At 36.2% G+C, this 5,412-nt stretch overlaps 1 protein-coding gene across 2 annotated transcripts in view; it reads left to right on the top strand.

Moving 5' to 3' along the window:
• Positions 1-5,412, top strand: part of CARS2 (cysteinyl-tRNA synthetase 2, mitochondrial) — a 55,305-nt gene that overhangs the window by 35,612 nt on the left and 14,281 nt on the right. The window lies entirely within an intron of this gene.

Raw genomic sequence — 5,412 nt, 5'->3', positions numbered from 1 at the left:
AAAAAAAAAAAAAAAAAAAAGAACATGTATGATTGATGGGAGTAGATCAAAATATTTACATTAACAGGAGTTTGAAAGAAGTTAAGTCCAACTCTCATGGTTGACTTTGAGGGGTTCAGGACATCATTGGAGGAAGTCACTGCATATGTGGTGGGAATAGCAAGAGAACTATTGGAATTGGAAGGTATCCTGGAGATGTGACTGAACTACTGCCACCTCATAAAACTTGAACATTGAGGAGCTGCTTCTTATGGATGAGCAAAGAAAGCGGTTTGAGGTGGAATCTGCTCCTGGTGAAGATGCTGGGGACGTTGTTGCAATGACAACAAAGGATTTAGACTGTTACATAAATTTAGTTGGTAAAGCAGTGTCAGGGTTTGAGGGGATTGGCTCCAGTTTAGAAAGACATTCTGCCTTGGGTAAAATGCCATCAGACATCGGATGCTACAGAGAAATCCTTCATGCAAAGAAGAGTCAATTGGTGGCGCAGACTTCATTATTGTCTTGTTTTAAGAAATTGCCACAGTGACTCAGCCTTCAGCAACCACTACCTTGATCAGTCAGCAGCCATAGTATTGAATGAAAACCTGATGACTCACTGAATACTCATATGATTGTTAGCATTTTTTTTTTAGCAATAAAGTATTTTTTCATTAAGGTATGTACATTGTTCTTTTAGACGTAATGCTATTACATACTCAATAGACTGCAATATAATAGTGTAAACATAACTTTTATATGCACTGGGAAACCAAAACATATGTGTGCCTTTATTGTGACATTTGCTTTATTGTGGTGGTCTGGAACCAAACCCTCAGTATGTCTGAGATCTGCCTGTGAACCATGCTAGGCCAAACAAAAGAAAAGGAGGTGTGGGCTTGAGGAAGGGAGGCAAGTTACGGGAGGGTGACCAGGGAAAGAATGATAAACAAGGGTTGTTGAGTAAAGTGATTTGCAGGTTGAGCCTCTAGTGAGAGTTGTTAGGAGTCCTCACCCTGGCACAGCAGAGGGACACACTTTTTATAACGGGGAGCTTCCTTCACAAGGAAAACTCCCACCCTGCTTTTAGAGCATTTCCTGCATCTGCTTGTTCTCAATGGCATTTAGCCCAAAATAATCTGTATGCCAGGGAGGCATATTCAGGGCTGGCAGGCTTGGTACTCTTCAGGGACTTTATCCGTGTTTATGGAAGTGGTGAGCTGTGTGTACATGTGCGTGTTTGTGTGAGCATGTGTTCACATGCACGCCCATATATGCATGCTTGTTATCGACCATTAGAAAATACATTGAAGACATTATGATACTTCTTTGTTCTTTAAGCAACTCCTAAAAATAAGGATGCTTTCTTACATAATCCAGGCACCTAAAAAGCAATAACTTCTTCGTATTATCTAGTCTATATTCTGTTTTTCTTTTTTTGTTGTTGTTTTTTTGTCTCATTGTCACCCAGGCTAGAGTGTAGTGGCATGATCTCAGCTCACTGCAACCACCACCTCTTGGGTTCAAGTGATTGTCCTGCCTCAGTCTCCCAAGTAGCTGGGATTACAGGTGTGTACCACCAGGCCTGGCTGATTTTTGTTTCGTTTAGTAGAGATAGGGTTTCACCATGTTGGCCAGGCTGGTCTTGAACTCCTGACCTCAGGTGATCCCCCTGCCTCGGCCCCTGAAAGTTCTGGGATCACATGGGTGAGCCACAGCACCTGGCCTATTTTCTCCAGTTGTCCCCAAAATGTGTTTTATGGTTTTATTTTTAAACCAGGAGCTGATCAGTGTTCATGTGTTGCATTTGTGTGTTGTGTCTTGTTTTTTTTTTAATGTGGTTTAAAAAAATACATAAAAGTTATCTTAACCATACAGTTCAGTAGTGTTAATATATTCACATTGTTATGCAACAAATCTCTAGAATTTTTGTAAAACCAAAACTGTGGACTCATTGAACAGCTTCCCATTTCCTCTTTCCCCAGGCCTTGGCAAGAGCCCTTCTACTTTCTGTTTTCATGATTGTCCTTTTGTGACTGGCATATTTCACTTAGCATGGTGTCATCAAGATTCACCTATGTTATATTCCACGTCAAAATTTTCTTCCTGTGGGCTGAATTATATTTCATTGTTCTTTCTAGGTTTGTAAGCTAATCTACAGCAGTCTTTCTACTTTTATTTTCCCTTTGGTGTTGCCTTTTTGAAGAGATTGGGCCATTTGTCTTGTTAAACAGCCCACATCTTGGATTTGTCTGTTTCTTTGTTTATTTAGCTTGTTCTTCTATCTCCTGTAGTTCCTTTCACTGGAAGTTAGGATAAGGCTTGGTTTGACCTAGGTAAAATGCTTTTCGGCAGGAATACCTTGTAGTTGATGCTGTGAACTCAGTGCATTCCCCTGGGGGCTGCAGGGTCAGGTTGTCCTATGATTCACAATGGTGAGTTTTACTGTTTGGTTAAGGAATGACCCCCAGATTTCTCTACTGTTGTAGAGTTTATTTTCTTCTTATAAATATTAAGCATCTGAGAGGTGGCATGCTGTGTGGTATTTTGTTCTCTAATAATCTTCCACCCTATGGTTTTAGAGGCATCATTTGATCATGTATTTCATTGGTTATTACAAAGTCATAGTTGTCTAATTGTTCCCTCTTTTACATTTATTAGTTGCCATTCCTCTTAAAGAAAATGATTTTATCTTTCTCTCTTTTTTTTAGTATATAGAGTCAAGGATTTATATTTATTTAGTGTATTGTCAATTCAGCATTATCTTTTTGGTGTTCAAATCATCCTGTATTTGGCCAGGGAGGGCTCTTCTGACTGGCTCCAGCCCCCAGGGACAGACCCCTCAGGCTCTGTAGTACCCTCCTGTACCTGCCTGCCTTTTGCTTTCCCACCCAGACCTGCCATTTCTCCAAGCAACCTCCCTGCCTTTGAGGGGAAATGGGATTTTGAAGGCAAGACTTGGGCACTTCGATGTCGATTGCTACCGTAGTGACATTGCCTCTAGGCTTTGTCAGGAGCAGAGCTTGGGGACAGGAAGATAAACCTGTACATACAAAATAGATTCCTTATTTGGGTTCATTTTGATATATCCAAATAAAATTTAATATCACAGGGCTTTTTAGTTTTAGCTCTTTTTTTTCCTCTCTTGCTAAACACTTTATAAAAGCATATCAACTTATTGCTTTGTCTTTTTACATGAGTGATACAAATTTTATTATTCATGCTAAAATTTTTTATACATTGTGTCATATGCAATGATAAGAGTAATAATTACAGCTGAATTAAAAAATAGCATTTTGGGGTATTTCTATTTGTTTGCTACTATGATAGGCATGTTTTGTTACATGAACAGCAATCATAATTACAATTATGGAATTGCTCAATTCATAAATGTAGTAAGTGTGTCATGATGGAGGTCACTATATAATATAAACAAACAGTAAGTTCTCACACATATTTTCACATTCTATATTATTATTTATTGTATAATTAGAATCAAGGATTAGAATCTAGGTAATACCATCATTCAAATATCTGACCAAGTGAGCAAGCACGTCAAATCATTTTCCAAAGTCATTTATTGTTTAGTTCTAAAGAAAAATATGACACAGAACATAAGACGCATGGCTTATTGATAATTCATGCCTCAAACCATTATATAATAAAAATTGGCATCCTTTGCAACTTGGCATTTGTTTCATCTGACACAATAATAAAAAAGATGAATGGTACTATCAGCACTTGGAATTACCCAACTACAGCTGATACAGTCTCTCCCAGACTTCTAGTTTCTAAAATTCTGGGGAAGTGAGACAATTTGAACTATAACTCTACCTGGTAGTAATATTACCTTTTGGTCACTGGCTTAATACTAATCCTTTTTTGTTTTTTAATATACAAAATATGCTGAAATCATATCTCTGAAGCACATTTCAATTAATGTAATTAAACAGAAGGTAACAGCTTCCTTCTAGAAGACCTGTAGATTTAGTTACGAAAAATTTGTCATCTTTGTTAATTTATGGAACATTTTTACAGTCAAATACAGATCATACTCTATTTTTCCATATTGAGTCTGTGATAAACACTTGTACAAAAAACTATAAACATGGTCAAATTAGTTTTAAAAATGGAAATTACCATTTTTATCTCTTTAGTAACTTTAATCACTTGATTTTATCCAATTTAAGGACAGACTTCAAAAATCCACTGTGAAATTTGTATTCTGACTAAGCACAAAAATACATAAATGTTAGTTCTAGTCAGAAATTTCAGCTGACAAGTGAAAATTTCACTTTAAAATAAGTAGATCTGGGATACAGAAATTAAATTTTTTGATCTAAACACATCATAAATATATTGTTATAATATAAAAATAATTTTTTAAAAGAAATGTTTAACAGTCTTTTTCCTCCACCATCTGAAACATGTAAAATTGCAACCTAATGTTGCCAAACATGTCTTCACCATTCTTTAGTATGAAAAGCAACGTTAAAAAGGAGTATCAAAATATTTTATTTCAAGTTTATTTTATGCCAGATCCAGCATGTAACTGGAACCTATTCATATCCTATGGGTTTCTGAATTTCATTTTCCTATTTACTATTTTTATGAGAAACTTGTTTTAATGAATCTGTACCACTTTATTTGACATTTACTAAAGCTGTATAAAAGCCATGCATAGTGTGTTCACAGTATTGTACATTAAATGATAATGTTTGAAGATCACACAAAGATTTCACAAAACTATAATATAGAAAGACATGTGAAAACATTATTTAGGGGCTTTCAAAAATTTTAGGTATGAATTTTGCAATTTTGCAAAGATTATTTTGGCTTATAAATGTTAGGCAGTCACACAGTTGAAATAAGTGACAAAAACGTGCAGATGATTACAGTTTCAACAAATGAAAATGAAATGTTTCGCTAAAAGCTTAAATATTGTGTAGCTGAAATACCATGTAACAACGGGAATTTTTATAAAACAGGAAAAAAAGTTATTCTTTAAAAGTCTTCCATGAATAATAGACTTTCAGTAATTTTCTATAAAAACATTCAGAAATTAAGTTTCTCAAATTATGTTCATAACCAAAATTACGTTTTCAGTAGTGACTGGAGCTATGATTTTTAAATATTTATTAATTGTACTATAGGCGAAGTCTCAGCTTTTCCCTGTAGGGGATAGGCTGGAGAAGGAAATAAACCAGTCAATTTAGATTCAAGTGAAAGATCCTAGTACATCATTAACACAGAGTGGAGACTTATGAGAACTGCAGCTCCACATACTTTTAACTGTACTCTTAAAACAGAAGTATAAGGCCGGGCGCGGTGGCTCACGCCTATAATCCCAGCACTTTGGGAGGCCGAGGCGGGTGGATCACGAGGTCAAGAGATCGAGACCATCCTGGTCAACATGGTGAAACCCCGTCTCTA

This window comes from Cebus imitator, unplaced genomic scaffold (genome assembly GCF_001604975.1).
Source record: "Cebus imitator isolate Cc_AM_T3 unplaced genomic scaffold, Cebus_imitator-1.0 Scaffold14, whole genome shotgun sequence".
Taxonomy (NCBI): Eukaryota; Metazoa; Chordata; class Mammalia; order Primates; family Cebidae; genus Cebus; species Cebus imitator.
Note: the sequence above shows the minus strand (reverse complement) of the source record. Positions and strands in the feature narration are given on the sequence as shown.